Genomic DNA, 23273 nt, shown 5'->3' with positions numbered 1-23273 from the left:
TTTGGGGTCATTGTCCTGTTGAAAAATAAATGATGGTCCAACTAAACGCCAACCGGATGGAATAGCATGCCGCTGCAAGATGCTGTGGTAGCCATGCTGGTTCAGTATGCCTTCAATTTTGAATAAATCCCCAACAGTTTCACCAGCAAAGCACCCTCACACCATCACACCTCCTCCTCCATGCTTCACGGTGGGAACCAGGCATGTAGAGTCCATCCGTTCACCTTTTCTGCGTCGCACAAAGACACAGTGGTTGGAACCAAAGATCTCAAATTTGGACTCATCAGACCAAAGCACAGATTTCCACTGGTCTAATGTCCATTCCTTGTGTTCTTTAGCCCAAACAAGTCTCTTCTGCTTGTTGCCTGTCCTTAGCAGTGATTTCCTAGCAGCTATTTTACCATGAAGGCCTGCTGCACAAAGTCTCCTCTTAACAGTTGTTGAAGAGATGTGTCTGCTGCTGGAACTCTGTGTGGCATTGACTTGGTCTCTAATCTGAGCTGCTGTTAACCTGCGATTTCTGAGGCTGGTGACTCGGATAAACTTATCCTCAGAAGTAGAGGTGACTCTTGGTCTTCCTTTCCTGGGGAGGTCCTCATGTGAGCCAGTTTCTCTCATTGCTCACCCCCATCCCCATCATTTTTCTCCCCATTTCCATCATTGTTCTCCCCATCCCCATTATTACTGTCCCCATCCCCATCATTACTGTCCCCCATCCCCATCATTGCTCTCACCATCATTGCTTTCCCCATCCCCATCATTGCTCTCCCCCACCTCCTCCATCATTGCTCTCCCCCATTCCCATCATTACTATCCCAATCATTGCTCTCCCCATCCCCATCATTGCTCTCCCCCACCTCCTCCATCATTGCTCTCCCCCACCTCCTCCATCATTGCTCTCCTCTACCTCCTCCATCATTGCTCTCCGCATCTCCTTCATCATTGCTCTCCCCATCCCCATCATTGCTTGCCTCCATCCTCATCATTGCTATTGCCATCATTGCTCTCCCCCATCCCCATCATTGCTCTCCCCATCCCCATCATTGGTCTCTCCCATCATTGTTCTCCCCATCCTCATCATTGCTCTTCCCCATCCCCATGATTGCTCTCCCCCATCATTGCTCTCCCCCATCATTGTTCTCCCCATCCTTATCATTGCTCTCCCCATCCCCATCATTGTTCTCCCTAGCCCCATCATTGCTCTCCCCAGCCCCATTATTGCTCTCCCCCTCTCCATCATTGCTCTCCCCCTTTCCATTGCTGCTTTCCCCCATCTCCATCGTTGCTCTCCCCCTTTCCATCATTGCTCTCCCTATCCCCATCATTGCTCTCCCCATCCCCATCATTGCTTTCCCCCATCCCCATCATTGCTCTCCCCCATCACCATCATTGCTCTCCCCCATCTCCATCATTGCTCTCCCCATCTCCATCATTGCTCTCCCTATCTCCATCATTGCTCTCCCCCTCTCTATCATTGCTCTCTCCATTCACATTATTGTTCTCCCCCTCTCCATCATTGCTCTCCCCCTTTCCATCACTGCTCTCCTCCTTTCCATCACTGCTCTCCTCCTCTTCATCACTGCTCTCCTCCTCTCCATCATTGCTCTCCCCCATCCCCATCATTGCTCTCCACCATCACTATCATTGCTCTCCCCCATCTCCATCATTGCTCTTTCCATTCCCATTATTGTTCTCCCCCTCTCCATCATTGCTCTCCCCCTTTCCATCACTGCTCTCCCCCTTTCCATCACTGCTCTCCTCCTTTCCGTCACTGCTCTCCTCCTCTCCATCACTGCTCTTCTCCTCTCCATCACTGCTCTCCCTTATCCCCATCATTGCTCTCTCCATCCCCATCATTGCTCTCTCCATCCCCATCATTGCTCTTCCCCATCCCCATCATTGCTCTCCCAATCCCCATCATTGCTCTCCATATCTCCACCATTGCTCTCCCCCATCTCCATCACTGCTCTCCCCATCCCCATCATTGCTCTCCCTCATCCCCATCATTGCTCTCCCCATCCCTATCATTGCTCTTTCCATCCTCCCCATCACTGCTCTCCCCCTCTCCATCATTGCTCTCCCCCTCTCCATCACTGCTCTCTCCATTCCCATTATTGTTCTCCCCCTCTCCATCATTGATCTCCCCCTTTCCATCACTGCTCTCATCCTTTCCATCACTTCTCTCCTCCTCTCCATCACTGCTCTCCTCCTCTCCATCATTGCTCTCCCCATCCCCATCATTGCTCTCCCCATCTCCATCATTGCTCTTTCCATCCCCATCACTGCTCTCCCCCTCTCCATCATTGCTCTCTCCATTCTCATTATTGTTCTCCCCCTCTCCATCATTGCTCTCCCCCTTTCCATCACTGCTCTCCTCCTTTCCATCACTGCTCTCCTCCTCTCCATCACTGCTCTCCTGCCCTCCATCACTGCTCTCCCTTATCCCCATCATTGCTCTCTCCATCCCCAGCATTGCTCTCCCCCATCCCCATCATTGCTCTCCCAATCCCCATCATTGCTCTCCATATCTCCATCATTGCTCTCCCCATCCCCATCATTGCTCTCCCTCATCCCCATCATTGCTCTCCCCATCCCTATCATTGCTCTTTCCATCCTCCCCATCACTGCTCTCCCCCTCTCCATCATTGCTCTCCTCCTCTCCATCATTGTCTCCCCGGCCCAGTGTATTAGTAAAAAAAAAAACAACACTTACCTCTCTGCCTGTTCCCCCACAGGCCACAGCATCTTCGTCGTCTGCAACTTTCTTCCTGACACAGACCCCCGCTGCTTGATGATGTCATCAAGCAGCACATTCCTGTGTGAGGGAGGAAGCAGAGGACGGATCCCTCAGCTCCGCTACCATGTCAGCAGCGGAGCTGGAGGGATCGCATCGCTCCATGCCGGCCGCACCACTGATTGGCGGCGATGTTAACCAGCAGGCCCCCGCGGAGTATTTTCCCCCAGTTCCACCCTGTATATGCGACACGGAGGCTGGTTTCCATACATCACGCAGGATACACTGAGGCTTCTGTATATACATCACACAGGAGACACTAAGACTCTGCTGTATTTACATCACATAAGAGACACTAAGAAGTTTGCATACATCACATAGGAGACACTGAGGCTGGTGTCCATACTTCACATGGGAGACACTGAGGCCCAACGGCCGGAGCAAATGACATTGCGGACCACACCTCTTCCCCACACCTGCTTTAAAAGTACGAATTTGGAAACACTTATTGAAAGTAACCCCGGTTGAGGTTTCAAGACATTTTCAGCAACATCATACTGGTGAAACGATGGGTTTCTGTTTTACAGAGATTGAAAGCATTAATGTGGCTTGTAGAGGAAGCAACAGGAAATGCTTATTATTGAGGCATTTTGGATTTTTTTCTATGATCACTCTTTTTCCTGCTGGTGTCAACTATGGACACAATTTATTATATCAGTGTTAAAGCAAATGATGAATGTTGCAATATCTCATTTTTGATGTTCAGGTATCATTCTGTTTTTATGATACATTGTATGATGGTATAATTTTATTAATACTTCATGGGAAAGCATTCATGATGGGCTTCATAAAGGGATGCGGTATATTTTAAACTGTTTGTGCAATATAGTGAATGTAGCCATGAGTAAGACTGATAGGATGAAACGGTTGGATAGAACACTGGAAGTTACTGTTTTTGTATCGATGTTTTTCTTATAAGGTCGAGAGGATTTTATGCCGTGGAGACGGAGCGCTGGATTTCTGCTTTTGATTCTAACAGTTTATTGATTGGAATGAGAACTGTGTAATAATTAATGTTCGCTGTGGTGGGGAAAATATAGTGAAGTTGAACTCTTACTGCCAAGTTCCTCTGCAGATTACAGAAGATCGCTGGTCACCACAGAGAGAAATATTGTGGTCAATTTATTATCAAGGGACCTATCTAACAAAAGTCCCATATTGAACAATTCTGTTAATGAACTCAGTTACATATCATCACGGTACAACTTTGGCAACTCTCTACCGAAGATCATCATTTATGGCAAAATGAAGAGATTATTAGTTAGTAGCGGGTTCTTGTAGAACTCTACAACATTCTCCTGGACGGTTACAGAGAAAACATAATTTGAAGAGCCGGTGAGGACTATAAGGAGAGATATGTGTTTCGTCTGATTCAGCCCATGGTAGGCTTCTTCCCGCATCGATCCAATTGCTTAATAAGTCTCTCCCTATGTGCATACGTATAAGACACCTCTTGTTGTTCTCACCAGGTGAGGTGGATCCTCTAAGTTTAAGGTCTAGGTGGGCACATGGACCCCGGGTGTTGATGCAGCAAGGCACGTGGGCAGCGAGGAATTGTCACACACAGGACTGATAAAGTGGAACATAGCAGGGATGAATGCAAGCACAAACACAAAAAGCACAGATGTGAAGCGTACCAAACAAAGGAATAGAGTCTCAATCCCAAGACACAGGCATGTGTCTAAATGGGCCTTAAATAGGTCTTGGGAGATTATGTCATTGATCCACTCCGGGCAACTTGCAAAACCCAAAATGGAGCACAGCAGAGGGCAGTGGACCCCAGAGAAGGGAGCGAAGCCCGGGATACCCGGTACGTGTGTGACACCTGTCAATCAACTGCAGCAGGACGTTGAAAAGCCGGCAAAGACTTTTCACACTATGTTTTTTTCTGAAATGCCATAGCCTTTCAGAGTAACAATCCTACCATTCTTTGTATTGCAAAAATGGCCAGGAAACATGATTGTCCAGGTTAGTACGATTACACCAAAACTTGCATACGTTTGTTTTATTATTTAAATGTTGAAAATAAATTCAGAAGTTTGTAAAAAGAAAATGTTGGCTTGTGCCACAATTTTCAAAGATGCTTTACATTTTTATTTTTCTCCTGTAAATGGAAAATACAGATGCGAAATCTGGACAATAAAGAAACAAGACAGAAGAAGAATCGAGGCCATCAAAATGTGCTGGAGAAGGATGTTATTAATACCAAGGATGGCAAGAGGAACAAATAAATCAATATTGGAACAAATCAAGCCAGACATGTCAATGGAAACAAGGATCACCAAGCTACGACTTGTGTATTTTGGACACATCATATGAAGAGAGCGATCACTGGAGAAGGACATCATGGTCAGAAGAATAGAAGGAACAAGGTGAAGAGGAAGACCAGCAACCCGATGGCTTGAAACTATTAAGATAATGGCAGAGGAGACCCTGATGGAGCTATCTAGGCTTGTTCAAGATCGATCTTCCTACAAATTGTTCATCCATCAAGTCGCCATGGCCAAAGATGGAGCCGAAGGCCATGATTAGAAAAAATGAAACACGGCCAGCATCTACTGCATTTACAGAGAACCAGACAATGTGAACTGAGGTCTAAGATGGCAGACATACAAGAAACAGAGGCATGTTCACACTAGCAAAAAAGAAGCAAGACAAAAATATATCTCATACCCTACCATAATTATATATAAATGTAAAGCAAAGTTGCATAATAAATATAGGGTACTTAGTGAACTATTTTTGATCAAAAAAAGTATACAAGCCGTCCCACCAGCGGCAAGGTGACCCTAAATTGGGACGGTACCTATACTGCCTATATTAAAAACCTTACTGTATATCAAAGTTGAAATAATGCATATAAAAGGGTAGACAAATAGGACCGGGTCCCAACTCCAGACCACCTAGGCCCGTGGTAAGCTACATATATACCAATCAGCTCAACAAAGGGCATGCCACACCCTTAAATTGCACAGAATGCAAACAAGTCAAAAAACCAGACAATGTGAACTGAGGTCTAAGATGGCAGACATACAAGAAACAGAGGCATGTTCACACTAGCAAAAAAGAAGCAAGACAAAAATATATCTCATACCCTACCATAATTATATATAAATGTAAAGCAAAGTTGCATAATAAATATAGGGTACTTAGTGAACTATTTTTGATCAAAAAAAGTATACAAGCCGTCCCACCAGCGGCAAGGTGACCCTAAATTGGGACGGTACCTATACTGCCTATATTAAAAACCTTACTGTATATCAAAGTTGAAATAATGCATATAAAAGGGTAGACAAATAGGACCGGGTCCCAACTCCAGACCACCTAGGCCCGTGGTAAGCTACATATATACCAATCAGCTCAACAAAGGGCATGCCACACCCTTAAATTGCACAGAATGCAAACAAGTCAAAAAACCAGACAATGTGAACTGAGGTCTAAGATGGCAGACATACAAGAAACAGAGGCATGTTCACACTAGCAAAAAAGAAGCAAGACAAAAATATATCTCATACCCTACCATAATTATATATAAATGTAAAGCAAAGTTGCATAATAAATATAGGGTACTTAGTGAACTATTTTTGATCAAAAAAAGTATACAAGCCGTCCCACCAGCGGCAAGGTGACCCTAAATTGGGACGGTACCTATACTGCCTATATTAAAAACCTTACTGTATATCAAAGTTGAAATAATGCATATAAAAGGGTAGACAAATAGGACCGGGTCCCAACTCCAGACCACCTAGGCCCGTGGTAAGCTACATATATACCAATCAGCTCAACAAAGGGCATGCCACACCCTTAAATTGCACAGAATGCAAACAAGTCAAAAAACCAGACAATGTGAACTGAGGTCTAAGATGGCAGACATACAAGAAACAGAGGCATGTTCACACTAGCAAAAAAGAAGCATTCTGTGCAATTTAAGGGTGTGGCATGCCCTTTGTTGAGCTGATTGGTATATATGTAGCTTACCACGGGCCTAGGTGGTCTGGAGTTGGGACCCGGTCCTATTTGTCTACCCTTTTATATGCATTATTTCAACTTTGATATACAGTAAGGTTTTTAATATAGGCAGTATAGGTACCGTCCCAATTTAGGGTCACCTTGCCGCTGGTGGGACGGCTTGTATACTTTTTTTGATCAAAAATAGTTCACTAAGTACCCTATATTTATTATGCAACTTTGCTTTACATTTATATATAATTATGGTAGGGTATGAGATATATTTTTGTCTTGCTTCTTTTTTGCTAGTGTGAACATGCCTCTGTTTCTTGTATGTCTGCCATCTTAGACCTCAGTTCACATTGTCTGGTTTTTTGACTTGTTTGCATTCTGTGCAATTTAAGGGTGTGGCATGCCCTTTGTTGAGCTGATTGGTATATATGTAGCTTACCACGGGCCTAGGTGGTCTGGAGTTGGGACCCGGTCCTATTTGTCTACCCTTTTATATGCATTATTTCAACTTTGATATACAGTAAGGTTTTTAATATAGGCAGTATAGGTACCGTCCCAATTTAGGGTCACCTTGCCGCTGGTGGGACGGCTTGTATACTTTTTTTGATCAAAAATAGTTCACTAAGTACCCTATATTTATTATGCAACTTTGCTTTACATTTATATATAATTATGGTAGGGTATGAGATATATTTTTGTCTTGCTTCTTTTTTGCTAGTGTGAACATGCCTCTGTTTCTTGTATGTCTGCCATCTTAGACCTCAGTTCACATTGTCTGGTTTTTTGACTTGTTTGCATTCTGTGCAATTTAAGGGTGTGGCATGCCCTTTGTTGAGCTGATTGGTATATATGTAGCTTACCACGGGCCTAGGTGGTCTGGAGTTGGGACCCGGTCCTATTTGTCTACCCTTTTATATGCATTATTTCAACTTTGATATACAGTAAGGTTTTTAATATAGGCAGTATAGGTACCGTCCCAATTTAGGGTCACCTTGCCGCTGGTGGGACGGCTTGTATACTTTTTTTGATCAAAAATAGTTCACTAAGTACCCTATATTTATTATGCAACTTTGCTTTACATTTATATATAATTATGGTAGGGTATGAGATATTTTTGTCTTGCTTCTTTTTTGCTAGTGTGAACATGCCTCTGTTTCTTGTATGTCTGCCATCTTAGACCTCAGTTCACATTGTCTGGTTTTTTGACTTGTTTGCATTCTGTGCAATTTAAGGGTGTGGCATGCCCTTTGTTGAGCTGATTGGTATATATGTAGCTTACCACGGGCCTAGGTGGTCTGGAGTTGGGACCCGGTCCTATTTGTCTACCCTTTTATATGCATTATTTCAACTTTGATATACAGTAAGGTTTTTAATATAGGCAGTATAGGTACCGTCCCAATTTAGGGTCACCTTGCCGCTGGTGGGACGGCTTGTATACTTTTTTTGATCAAAAATAGTTCACTAAGTACCCTATATTTATTATGCAACTTTGCTTTACATTTATATATAATTATGGTAGGGTATGAGATATATTTTTGTCTTGCTTCTTTTTTGCTAGTGTGAACATGCCTCTGTTTCTTGTATGTCTGCCATCTTAGACCTCAGTTCACATTGTCTGGTTTTTTGACTTGTTTGCATTCTGTGCAATTTAAGGGTGTGGCATGCCCTTTGTTGAGCTGATTGGTATATATGTAGCTTACCACGGGCCTAGGTGGTCTGGAGTTGGGACCCGGTCCTATTTGTCTACCCTTTTATATGCATTATTTCAACTTTGATATACAGTAAGGTTTTTAATATAGGCAGTATAGGTACCGTCCCAATTTAGGGTCACCTTGCCGCTGGTGGGACGGCTTGCATACTTTTTTTGATCAAAAATAGTTCACTAAGTACCCTATATTTATTATGCAACTTTGCTTTACATTTATATATAATTATGGTAGGGTATGAGATATTTTTGTCTTGCTTCTTTTTTGCTAGTGTGAACATGCCTCTGTTTCTTGTATGTCTGCCATCTTAGACCTCAGTTCACATTGTCTGGTTTTTTGACTTGTTTGCATTCTGTGCAATTTAAGGGTGTGGCATGCCCTTTGTTGAGCTGATTGGTATATATGTAGCTTACCACGGGCCTAGGTGGTCTGGAGTTGGGACCCGGTCCTATTTGTCTACCCTTTTATATGCATTATTTCAACTTTGATATACAGTAAGGTTTTTAATATAGGCAGTATAGGTACCGTCCCAATTTAGGGTCACCTTGCCGCTGGTGGGACGGCTTGTATACTTTTTTTGATCAAAAATAGTTCACTAAGTACCCTATATTTATTATGCAACTTTGCTTTACATTTATATATAATTATGGTAGGGTATGAGATATACTTCTGCATTTACAGAGAGCTCCGCTCCTGAGCATGGTCCACACACCCCAACCTGCTCCGTACAGCATTACCAAGGTTGAGTTTTTAGGTGGGGATCTCATTTTGCTGACACCTCAGACTGACACTTGAGGGAAGTTGCTCATCTCACATCTTAGCAGAAGCGGCCATACTCATGTGGCTACGTCAACATAAAAATACAACAGTTATGGCTCTTGGAATGTTCCTTTTATTGCTTTTAGCCGTGCTTTTTATTGTACTGTAGTGTAGGGACTCGCAAGACAGTGAGGACCCTTGACGTGGGTTGTGAGCTTGCGTATTTTGGTCAAAATATTAACCAATACCTCTTATTATTATCTTTTTTTTTTTGCACATTTTATCTTTACAGGATGCAGTCAAGCCCATCAATCGTGACATTGTAAACTATGGGCTTGCACCTCTGTGATGCACTGGTAGAGTACCGGGCAGCCTGCCTAATCGAATAGTAGGGGCTGTGCTCAATTCTAATGCTAGGCAATCACCCCCTCCATGGATTGGTAGGCTGAGGGTGGTTGTTTCATCAGTATTTTGCACCTGTGCTACCTCCTTTAGTAAGGGGGTCTGCTGCATCCTGTTTGTGCATTTTCCTTTCTGGTAAATACCATTGCCTTTTTGCGATGTCTATAATTGTATTATTTGGGGAATTTTTAAAGTTCTTGTTATTGCTTTGGCCATGCTTTTTATTTTACTGTAGACTTGGAATGTGACAATAAAAAAGAAAAAAGTGCACAAAATAGAGCTCCTTCCTTAGGGTTAAAGAGTTTTTAGCTGTGCCCAGATGCGGTTGCCTTTTGCTAAAGGGAACATTTTCTTGTCTTTTGTTTCCTTTGTTGGAACTTTTGAGAGCAGCCTTGACAATAGTGCATCTTAATGGAAAGGAAGATTATTGCAGAGAGAAACAAGCGCAATGGTCTTGGGGAACTTGGTGCCTTGAATCAAGGTTATATGGGTTTGAGATTAAACTTAGTTTTATAAAATAAAAAAAAATCTAAAAGAAAATATGATTTGTTTGGTAGATTGGATCACTCAGCTGCTCACAGAGGTAGACACAGGAACACTTTCCATGTAAGTCTTCCACTGGTTTATTAAAAAATGTGCTGCATAAACCAGTTTGAAATTAAATAAACAAACACGGCCCTTCTGGCATAACGGGAGAAACAAAATAGCATACAATACAGTGGGAAATCTGGACACCAAGTCAACACCATGAACTATGGAGTACATGTTTCTCAGATACAATAGAAAGTTATCAAAATATCGTATCTATCTCTCAAAATGGTACAAATAAAAATTATAGCACAGCGTGCAAAAAAAAAAAAAGCCTCTCATGCAAGATAAAAAATAACTTTATGGGTCTTGGAAAATGGTGACGCAAACAAAATTACTAATTTTTATACTAAGTTCAGAATTCTTTTCAGAAATAAAAATAAAACTTTATATTTTGGTATACAGTTATGTATCACCAGATCATTTTTACCATATAGTGAACGCTACAGAAACAAAACATAAAAAGAAGCCGTGGAATTGCGTTTTTTTTTTTCATCATTACACCTCACTTATTTTTTTTACTTGGTCTTCAGTATATTATATGGTAAATGATTGGTGTCATTCAAAACTACAACTCGTCCTGCTAAAAAACAAGTTATGACTTTTGGAAGAAAAGGAAGAAAAAATTAAAATGAAAAAAAAAAATTGGCTGCATCCTTATGGGGTTACATAAAATCTTCATTTATTTAGTCTTTTCGCAACGCTATATCCTTACTCAAATTATAACTAAATATTAACGCAATGAGCTGTATTCCGTCCCCCGATAAAGACACATTGTATTAATTCACCAAAGTGGAACACTAATTTTGGTTTCGTTGTCCCGGCCGGTGATAGAAAAGATGCATAATGTGATGAATGCGCCGGACTCTCTGTGAGCGACTGGATCACGTATGGCAAGCACGGCTCTGTGTAGCCCAGTGAGGGGGTCCGAATAAAACGACGCTGACCTGTTGGACTTCACAAGATGTCTGGAAATGTCTGGTGGTATCTGGCACCAAGACGGTAGCAGCAGATCTTTTCGATCCAAGGTTGCGATACACGGTCTTCATGGATCGGACTTGTTTTTCGACAATGACCACTGATGATGGATCAGATTGAGATGTGGGAAATCTGGACACCAAGTCAACACCATGAACTAAGGAGTACATGTTTCTCAGATCATAAAGAATATTTGCAGTGTAGCAGGGGTACATCATCCTGCTAAAAAAGGGCACTGCCAACAGGGAATACCGCTGCCATGAAGGGGTGCCTTGGGTCCTGGCATTGATATTGATGTAGCATGTGTTATCTTTGTAGACGGTGGTCTGTACAACATCTACAAAGATAAGACATGCTACATCAACATTAATTCCAGGACCCAAGGATCATTGCCCAGATCATTCCTTCACACGGACTCCGCCAGTGCCTTTAGTTACCCAGATACACAATGCACGCACAATCAGGGTGAGCAATGCTTGATAAAGTCTGCGACAGTTCTGCCACATGCTCCATATACCTCAAAGGTCTGGAGATAAGGTGCATGCTAAAAAAAAAAAGCTTGGCTATTATATATGTCTATTTGCAAGGTTCTTGGACTAGAGATCCATCACTATATTCGACCTGGAATACAGTGGAGGGATCACATGATATTTTCTCATTTTATCATATTTCTTTCTATTATATTTTCATTTAAGCAGTGTTAGACTAAAAGCTTTTTCAGAATAAGCTGTCGAGACTGTAGGAATAACTCTATTTCTAGCCATTATATGACTTAAATTCAGCATTTTTCAACAATTTTCCCCTATGCAGACTCTGTCTCTAATTTTCAGTTGTCTCCGAGCTGGCGGGTGGAGAATAGCTATTACAATGTTTCCCATAAAAAGTTCACAAAGACATGGATGGTTCATGTTCTCTTGCCTGTATATAGTTTATTAATGGAAGCAGCAGCGACATGGAGGATAATATACAGTAGTACTGTGTAGTGTAGCTGTGAATCCAGCATTAGGATAAGGTAAAACACCTACTCAAAACCAGCAGCACAACCTGTTTCTCCACCTCTCTCACTCTGTTTTTCCTTCATCCCTTCTCCGTCGACTTCATTAGACAGTTGTACCCCGATTTCTCAAAGAGTTGGAAGTCTTTCTTGTTTTGAGCAAGGCAGATTTTCAAAGTTGATGGTGAATTTAGGAGGCAGGGAATGAAGGTGAGAAGTGGCTCACAAGTGGAGAAAGAAGCAAAGTTCTCTTATATGATATATTACAAAGTTTCTTATATTCATTTGCGCTATTGATTGATGCAAGTTTTATTGAAATCCTGGAGACCAGGGGCGGACATACCATTGGTGCAAAGGGGCAAAGGTGTAAAGGGGCCCACTTCTGCCTCCAAAGCAGGCAACAACAACTTCTTTCACAGACACATCATTGAACTGCAAATGGCCCTTATATTGTTCCTGCACAGGGGCTCCCTGCTGTCTGTGTCTGACCCTGCCAGAGACCATTTAACTTTATCTTTTAGGGTGAAAAAACATGATCTCAATGTAATCAATCCAGTAATTTTCTGATTTGCAGCCCAGATCATAACTGAAACTGCTGATTTCTAAATGTTTTTTTGCTCACCTGTGTGAACAGAATCTATTTAATCTACGACAAACCTCACTCTCCACGAAAGAAAATAGTTCACCTATGAAAAATACATGAAGTGTAATTGAGGACTTCACAGAAGAGAGCGCACACAGAACATATTGACGAGGAAGGAATTTTTGCATTTGGAACATCAGACTACTGCAGAATTCCAATAACTCAGCTGAAAGTACAAAACCTTTTAATTCATGGAAGCCTCGTTGTGCCGCGGAGCGGATCAAGCGGAGCAGGTGTGGGAAGATGAAAAACGCCTGCCCTCTGCTCTGAAATCCCTACTATAGAGAATCTGTCACCAGACTTTCAGTATAATGTACACAAGTACAAACAGAAACCCCAGCGGAATTATCTGCCGGTACACAAAAACCTATTTTTGGGCTTCCAACTGGTTTTCCTGAACTCTTCTACAACTAGAGAAAGTTTGAAAACTTTTAAGGGGGCCTTTTTCCAATGTACGTGGGTTAGGACAGCCATAATGAATCCTGTTTATCCAAGCCTTAGAGGCGCACTGGACGTGTACAGATAGCACTTATCATTTAAAAGGTATGCAGCCTAAAAATTATTCAGTAGTTTAACCCCTTCAAAAATTATGCAGTAGTTTAACCCCTTCCTGACACACCGCAAACAATTTTTGTTTTTGTTCTTTTGTTTTTTCCTCCCCTTCTTCCGAGAGCCATCACTTTTTTTTTTTACTTTCCAATAACATAGCCATATGAGGGCATATATTTTTGCAGGATGAGTTGGGTATAGTATAGGAGAAGCTTTGTAATTTATTTCTTTATCCATCTGTGAAAAAACACCGATGACCACACTGATGGTAAAAACCGACACACGGGTGACACACTGATGGTGAAAACCGATACACGGGTGACACACTGATGGTAAAAACAGACACACAGGTGACACACTGATGGTGAAAACGGACACACAGATGAGACGCGGGAGACACACTGATGGTAAAAACCGACACACGGGTGACACACTGATGGTGAAAACGGACACACAGATGACACACGGGTGACCACACTGATGGTAAAAACCGACACACAGGTGACACACTGATGGTGAAAACGGACACACAGATGACACGCGGGAGACACACTGATGGTAAAAACTGACACACGGGTGACACACTGATGGTGAAAACGGACACACAGATGACACACGGGTGACCACATTGATGGTAAAAACCGACACACGGGTGACACACTGATGGTGAAAACGGACACACAGATGACACACGGGTGACACACTGATGGTAAAAACCGACACACGGGTGACACACTGATGGTGAAAACGGACACACAGATGACACACGGGTGACCACACTGATGGTAAAAACCGACACACAGATGACACACGGGTGACACACTGATGGTAAAAACCGACACACGGGTGACACACTGATGGTAAAAACCGACACACAGATGACACACGGGTGACACACTGATGGTAAAAACCGACACACGGGTGACACACTGATGGTAAAAACCGACACACAGATGACACACGGGTGACACACTGATGGTAAAAACCGACACACGGGTGACACACTGATGGTAAAAACCGACACACAGATGACACACGGGTGACACACTGATGGTAAAAACCGACACACGGGTGACACACTGATGGTGAAAACGGACACACAGATGACACACGGGTGACCACATTGATGGTAAAAACCGACACACGGGTGACACACTGATGGTGAAAACGGACACACAGATGACACACAGGTGACACACTGATGGTAAAAACCGACACACGGGTGACACACTGATGGTGAAAACGGACACACAGATGACACACGGGTGACCACACTGATGGTAAAAACCGACACACAGGTGACACACTGATGGTGAAAACGGACACACAGATGACACGCGGGAGACACACTGATGGTAAAAACCGACACACGGGTGACACACTGATGGTGAAAACGGACACACAGATGACACACGGGTGACCACATTGATGGTAAAAACCGACACACGGGTGACACACTGATGGTGAAAACGGACACACAGATGACACACGGGTGACACACTGATGGTAAAAACCGACACACGGGTGACACACTGATGGTGAAAACGGACACACAGATGACACACGGGTGACCACACTGATGGTAAAAACCGACACACAGATGACACACGGGTGACACACTGATGGTAAAAACCGACACACGGGTGACACACTGATGGTGAAAAAGGACACACAGATGACACACGAGTGACACACTGATGGTAAAAACCGACACACGGGTGACACACTGATGGTGAAAACGGACACACAGATGACACACGGGTGACACACTAATGGTAAAAACGGAAACACAGATGACACATGGGTGACACACTGATGGTAAAAACGGACACACAGATGACACACAGGTGACACACTGATAGTGAAAACGGACACACAGATGACACACGGGTGACACACTGATAGTGAAAACGAACACACAGATGACACACGGGTGACACACTGATGGTAAATACGGACACAGATGACACACAGGTGACACACTGATGGGAAAAACGGACACACAGATGACACACGGGTGACACACTGATGGTAAAAACCGACACACGGGTGACACACTGATGGTGAAAACGGACACACAGATGACACACGGGTGACACACTGATAGTAAAAACCGACACACGGGTGACACACTGATGATAAAAACCGACACACAGATGACACACGGGTGACACACTGATAGTAAAAACCGACACACGGGTGACACACTGATGATAAAAACCGACACACAGATGACACACGGGTGACACACTGATAGTAAAAACGGAAACACAGATGACACATGGGTGACACACTGATGGTAAAAACGGACACACAGATGACACACAGGTGACACACTGATAGTGAAAACAGACACACAGATGACACACGGGTGACACACTGATGAGAAAAACGGACACACAGATGACACACGGGTGACACACTGATGGGAAAAACGGACACACAGATGATACACGGGTGACACACTGATGGGAAAAACGGACACACGGGTGACACACTGATGGGAAAAACGGACACACAGATGACACACGAGTGACACACTGATGGGAAAAACGGACACACAGATGACACACGGGTGACACACTGATGGGAAAAACGGACACACAGGTGACACACGGGTGACACACTGATGGGAAAAACGGACACACAGATGATACACGGGTGACACACTGATGGGGAAAACGGACACACAGATGACACACTGATGGGAAAAACGGACACACAGATGACACACTGGTGACACACTGATGGTGAAAACGAACACACAGATGACACACTGATGGGAAAAACGGACACACAGATTGTCGGGGTAAAAGAGAATATATATTTTTGTAACTTTTATACTTTTGTAACTTTTATACGCTTTTTTGCTAATGTACTAACCACCATTTTGTGTCTTATAACAATAAGCTTTCCTTGCTACGTATTACTCAAATCGAAACTTAAACTAAGACAGTTCCAGTGTTGCCAAGACTTATTTCAGAGAAACGAAACAAGATTATAAGCTGACGGCTGCAATATCTGCCCAGAGACTGAGATAAGGAGATGTGGACCAATCAGGAGTGGCCAGACACTGGACTTTCATGGCTTACCCCGCCCCGGACAACCCCTTTCCCCTCCCCATTATGTAGTGTATTTAGGTTTGTGTATGTAGGAATAAACACAGAACATTGCTGAGAACGTTGTCTGTAGTAGTCTTTTGAGCGTGCTCTGAGTTTGAACCAGCTTGTTGTCTGACTCATTCTTTGAATGGTTGACCCATGCTCATAGCCTTAATTTGGAGTGACTGGAGGACGAGTGGAATGTCATCACGACCCTCACAAATGGCGCCCAACGTGGGGCGTGGCTAGCGGTACGCCGCCCTCCCGGACCCATATCGCTGATTTCCCTGGTGGTGACCGCGGTGGCTGAATTTGAGGCCTGATCAACCTCCATCGAACACGGTAAGTTGAGATGTATTTTATATGTCTCACTTGCCTGTGTGTCAGCCGCAGCGGTTCCTGTTGGGTTGTCAGGTTGGATCTGGGTGGGTGATCGGTCGAGTGGTGAGACCTCAGGCGTCCCGCACCACGTCCTGAACCAGCAAGTGTTAAAACGAGTGACGTCGCATGCCTGCGCGTGCTCGTGTGAACACCATGCCCTCCTCCTCCGGTCACTGAACTCTCTTTAGATAGCTGCCTCCCGTGATTGATAGTCGAGGTTTCAAAGCATTCCTGAATTGTAGTGTAAGGGAGAAAGAATCTGTGACGAATTGAGGAGTGCTCTTCGTCTAACACAGAGACTGCTGTAAAGTCAAGGTTAGGAAACAGTGTATTGAGGTGTCTCTACACTGTCGGGTGGTGCCGTGGTAGGAAAGGAGATAGATTGAGGTGTCTCTCTATCTCATCAGTGTATTGAGGTGTCTCTACACTGTCGGGTGGTGCCGTGGTAGGAAAGGAGATAGATTGAGGTGTCTCTCTATCTCATCAGTGTATTGAGGTGTGCTCTACACTGACGGGTGGTGACCTGTAGTCAGGGTGCCGTGGTGAGTCGCACTGTAAAGTCGCCATTCAAGGCTAGGAAAGGAGTTAGATTGAGGTGTCTCTCTATCTCATCAGTGTATTGAGGTGTGCTCTACACTGAGGAGTGGCGACCTGTGGACTGCACCAGTGATCTGAGTCGCGACAGATCATTGCATTCTATAAGAAAATGTTGCGTATATACAAATTTGAAAGATCTCGTAAGTTGCGGAATGCTGCTGTGGGAGTTAAGCCAATTAGTGGAGTTACGGGAAGGCAAGAAGGCAAGAAGAATGTTAGGAATTTGTATAACATGATAGGCTTATCTAGTACAGGCAGGCTTCAGCCTTCAGTTTGGAAAGAATGCGTTACACAGAGAAAGGGAAAGTTGAGTGATTTAGGACTTCTGCACCAGGCTCAAGCACATCTTAGAGTAGCGAGTGATTTGAAGTCTGAAGGCTGGAAAGAAGTAGATGGTGTGGGGGGGACAGAGAATGCCGAGCCTTTGTTCGGATACATGAAAGCTGCAGACTGTGATTTGTTATGTGCCCCCAAAATGGCCGTTGCACCTTTGATGCCTGTCACTACACCGAGCCCTCAGCCACCGCCCTATAATGGTACCAACAACAAATCACCGGAGGGGTGGACGTGTCGGGTGTGTGGAGAGCAAAACCCACCCTGGGCGGAGTTCTGCTGTGTCTGTGGTGCGGGCCGCCCATGGCACGATGCCCAGCCTGCCTCCAAGAACAATCCCACTTCCACTCTAACTCCTCCCTCCCACGGCCATCTTGCTACACCTCTTACTTGTTGTGGGAGGCCCGGAAAGCCCCAATCCGGCCTATATCCACTACTAGATCCGTCCGGTGCATATTACCAGCCACCAGCACAGGTGGAAAAGCCCGCAGTCCCAGAGCACCCATCTGAAACTAATGTGACACCCTCTGCTCCAGTCCACGATGCTGAGGCGCTCCCTCTGTTTCCTATGGGAGTCACCCACAACCCTGGGGATATCCTCCTCAACTCCCCAGAATTTCAGGCCAGACTGCTCTCCCTCCGCCAACATACTGTTACTCAAGACGATACGGAGCCAGATGAGGGATGGGCTCAAGATACTCCAGCCCCCCCTCCTTTACCCCATACGTCTCCTATGGCATCCTCCACCCCACATCCATTACCCGTACTCCGGCCCTTGCTCCAAGCAACTGCTGAAAGAACACCACCCCCCAGCCTCTCAGAAGTTTGGGACCCCTGCCGCTCCCGTAATCTAGTAGACCCATCAGGACGCCCTGTCACTCTGTCAATAGGCTATGGTGACATCCTTACACATTGGGTGGGGGCCATAGTCAACCCTGCAAACACCTGTATGAGCCATGTTGGAGGATTGGCTCGCAAAATTTCCCTTGCTGCTGGTTCTACTCTGGCTGCAGAATGCCAGGCTCACTTAGCCGAAAACGGAGAGCTTTCACAAGGCCAGACCTTAGTCACCCGTGCGGGTAGACTGCCCGCTGATGTCATCATACATGCAGTGGGTCCTATTTATGACTCCCGGAACCCTGAAGAGTCACGTTCCACTCTCGCATCTACCATCCGTTCAGTACTCCTTCATGCAGGAAAATTGAGTCATCAGGATATGCCCAGACGCACTTTAGCGATACCACTCATATCTTCTGGAATTTTCGGCTACCCACTCGGGCCGTGCATGGAGGAACACGTACTGGCCCTCAAGGAAGGCATAGAGACCCTCCCTCATGGATTGGACTCGATACGCATTGTCTGTGTCCGTAGTCCAGCAGTTCATGTTGCTATGCCTTTGGCCCTTGAGCTACTAGTGGCAACCTCCTCCCCGACACCGATTCCCAATGCGGTTCTGTTGCCTGAAGAATCCTCCCTAGCGGCCACCCCAAACACCACCAAGGAACAAGCGACGCTGCCCGGTCCTCAACAAGTTCCTGGACTTTTAGGGATGATCAAATATCAACCCTTTACCCCAGTACAAGTAGACACTCTGGTCTCAAAGCTTCCTGATCCCGATAAATCTCCCATGCAGTATGCTAGACGCTTGGACACAACCAGAGCCATTTATGGTGCAACCTGGGCTGATTTGGCAGGTATCACATCTGTGAAGGCCAAGGAATATTTCTTGCCTACTATCGAAAAGGCCATGGATTCCACAAAAGCAGGATCTCTTAGTACGTATGAATCTGGCCTAGAATACATGAAACAGTTAAAGGCCTGGGCTCAGGATCGCTTGTCAGATCAAGCTGGGTCTGTACAAGATGTTCAACAAGACCCTGATGAATCTGTGGAAAGATATGCTGCAAGACTCAGCATGCATTTTGAGAATCTCGGATACAGTCCTCACGTCAAGACGCAGGCCGTCCTGTTGGTTCAGGCCCTAGTAGATGGCCTACAAGACGCTCTCAGAGATGAAGTCCTGAGAGTACGGCCCGAGATTCGTTCTTCTTCTTTCAACGACGCAGTGGACATCGTTAAAGCTTTCCAAAAATCAATGCTAAAAATGGAAAAGGATACTAAGCCAAAGAAGAAAACCGCTCCTGCCATGGTATATCAAGCTCAAGAAAGCTACCCACCCCTTGGCAACCAACATGGAATCAAGTGGGTAATGGTTAAAGGCACAGGTGATGATACTCCTCCCACATATAGAAAACAAGACAGAAGAGATGACAAGGGACCATCTAGAAACAGAAGACAATCTCGTGATTCTGAAGGACGAATGTTTTGTTGGGAGTGTGGTAGCCTTGACCACATCCTCAGAGACTGTCCAACCCGCAGACAGTACCATGACCGGTCGTTCCGTGACGGTCCACACAACCATGGACCTTCCCGTGAACCATCTCATCCACGCCAATGACGGCTCGGTCAACCAGTGTCCACTTTCCCGGCTACGCATCTCACGGCCGCCTGTGGGACTGTCACTTTACAGGTGGACCATCAACCACTGGAGTTCCTGGTGGACACTGGGGCGGCCACATCTGTCATTTCCTCTGCACAGCTCCCTCCTTCTGTATCCCTATCACCGGATACCCTCACCTGTGTTGGGGTGGAAGGCCAACATATTTCCTCTCCACTCACAGTCCCTGTGTCTGCAGGACCGTTCACCGGAGTACTCACAAGATTCTTGGTCTCTGAAACTTGCCCTGTCAATCTGTTGGGAGCCGATCTCTTAGAGCGGATGAAGGCAACAATTACCTTCGGAAACCATGGTATGGAGCTTCTTTTGCGGGACCCTCATTCCGAACAAGGGACTGAAGACCGCTGTGTTCTTAAAGCCTTCCCTCTCATGATGATGACCATACAACCTCACACTCTTCTTGATATCTCACAGTTCCCTCACTCTCTGTGGTCCAGTGGGCCAGAGGACGTCGGCCTCCTGCAGGTTCCCCCGGTCCGAGTACACCTCAAGCCTGGACACAGGTACCCACGGTTGCCACAATACCCCCTCAAGGCTGCACAAGAACAAAGCTTGGGTACCCAAATCGCTTCCCTCCTGGAATCAGGAGTCCTTGTCAGATGTGTATCTCGATGCAATACACCCCTCTTTCCTGTAAAAAAAAAGAAAACCGTTCCGGGAGAGTCTCCAAGATACCAGTTGGTTCAGGATCTCAGAGCCGTCAATGCAGCTACCATTTTAGAAACTCCAGTGGTACCTAACCCAAACACCCTCTTGTCTCAGCTGCCTCCAACGGCCACCTTGTTTACGGTGTTAGATCTGGCCAACGCCTTCTTCAGTATACCCTTACATGAAGATTCGTGGTTTCTTTCTGCCTTCACCTTTCAAGGAGCACAGCTTACATGGACCAGGACTCCGCAAAGAGCCCAGAACTCTCCTAACCAATTCACTCATTCTATGAAGTCTATTCTGGAGCCATGGGTTCAAGAGAACCCTCAGGTCACCCTTCTACAGTATGTGGATGATCTTTTACTCTGTGGCACTGAAGAAAATTTGCCAGAGATGTCAGCATCCCTTCTCTGGTTTCTTCACTCAGCTAACTGTAAAGTCTCGAAAGGCGAAGTCCAATGGTGTCTGCCCAAGGTCATTTTCCTCGGACATTGTATATCACAAGGTGCTAGACATCTGACTGAAGAAAGAAAACAAGCCATCATGGATATCACCTTCCCAACCACCTATTCCGCTATGCAGACTTTCCTTGGCCTCATCACTTACTGCAGGCAATGGATCCCTGATGCCTCAAAGCTCATGCAACCTCTGTACGACTGTCTCAAGGATGAAGGCTCAGTTTGGCTTCATGCTGAAGATCCACGTGTTTCTCATCAACACAGACTATGCTTTGACCGCCTTAAACAGGCTGTTGTCTCTGCCCCGGCCTTGGGCTTACCAGACTATACTCAGCCATTTCACCTTTTTGTCTCGGAATCGGAAGGTCATGCCTCTGGAGTTCTAGCACAACGCTATGATCATAAGTATCGGCCTTTGGGCTACTACTCAGCCCGCCTGGACCCTGTCGCCCGAACTGCCCCCACGTGCCTTAAGGCGGTCCACGCTGCTCACATCCTCCTTGACAAGTCAGCTGATATCGTCCTTGGACATGATCTAGTTATACAGGCCAGCCATGATCTCTCAGCTGTTCTGCAACAAACATCTCCGAAACATCTAACCAACCAAAGACACCTGCGGCTGCAGTGTTCCCTATTGTTGCCCTCCAATATAACATTTACCAGATGTCTGACTATCAATCCTGCCACTTTGCTTCCACCTTCTAGGGGGGAAGGTGAAGAGGGTGAAGGTCCATTGGTGGAACCTCATGATTGTATAAAAATTTTGCAGGAAGAGACTTCTGCTCCAGAGAATATGGTGGCACATCCGCTCGCAGACCCTGCCTTGCACCTATGGACTGATGGATCCCGTTTCGCAGACCCTCAAGGGAAGTTCCACACGGGATATGCTGTCACAACGGACCTAACAGTCCTCAAGGCTGAAGCTCTACCACCATACATGTCTGCACAAGAAGCTGAACTTGTGGCTCTCACAGAGGCCTGCCACCTGGCAGCAGGAACAAAGGCGAATATATATATACCGATTCCAGGTATGGACATGGAATTTGCAATGATTCTGGACTCTTGTGGAAGTCTAGAGGATTCATCACAGCTGCAGGTACACCAGTGAAACATGTCTCATGGATTAAGGCCCTAATGAAGGCCCTGGAACTACCCATTCAGGTTGCTGTTATCAAGGTCAAGGCTCATGGAGGACTAGAATCCAGAGAAGCCAGGGGCAACCACCTAGCTGACCAAGCAGCAAAGACTGCAGCAGTGGAGAATGTGTCATCAAAGTGGCAGGAAAAGGAAGAAGAGATGGGGGAGACCCTGCAAACCGTAGCTGTGGCGCTCACTAGAGCAAGAGCCAAAGAACAGCCGGCGGAAGACCATACAAGTCCAGCGGAGACACGAGTGGAATCCAGGGGGGTCAGGATGCCTGAAGAAAAATTGTGTGAGGAACAAAGGAAGACCCCCCACTGAAGAAGTCAAGCAAGGGAAAGCGGCAGGAGCTGTGCTGGCAGGTCGCAAAGATTCAAAGGTCAACTCGACTCTTTACCAAGTGGATGGGAAGCCTTGCTTGCCTAGACGCATATACTCAGCTGTGGCAGCATGGGCTCACGGGCCTACACACAGAGGAAAGAATCAAGCCTTGGCATGTATCAAGAAACTGTACTTTGCACCCGGAATCTCTTCCACTGTGACTGCGTACTCAAAATCCTGCTCTGTCTGCGCTACCTGCAACCCAACGTGTGCGGCACGGGTCCCTCTCCAACACCTGGCTAAACCAGACTACCCTTGGCAGAGAATACAAGTCGACCATATCCAAATGCCTAAAGCAGGAAAATAGGAGTACGTTTTGGTAGCCGTGGATATGTTCTCAGCC

The sequence above is a fragment of the Phyllobates terribilis genome, unplaced genomic scaffold, assembly GCF_046119375.1.
Source record: "Phyllobates terribilis strain yellow unplaced genomic scaffold, ASM4611937v1 Scaffold_8__6_contigs__length_399053987, whole genome shotgun sequence".
NCBI lineage: Eukaryota > Metazoa > Chordata > Amphibia > Anura > Dendrobatidae > Phyllobates > Phyllobates terribilis.
This window is presented reverse-complemented; position numbering follows the sequence as displayed.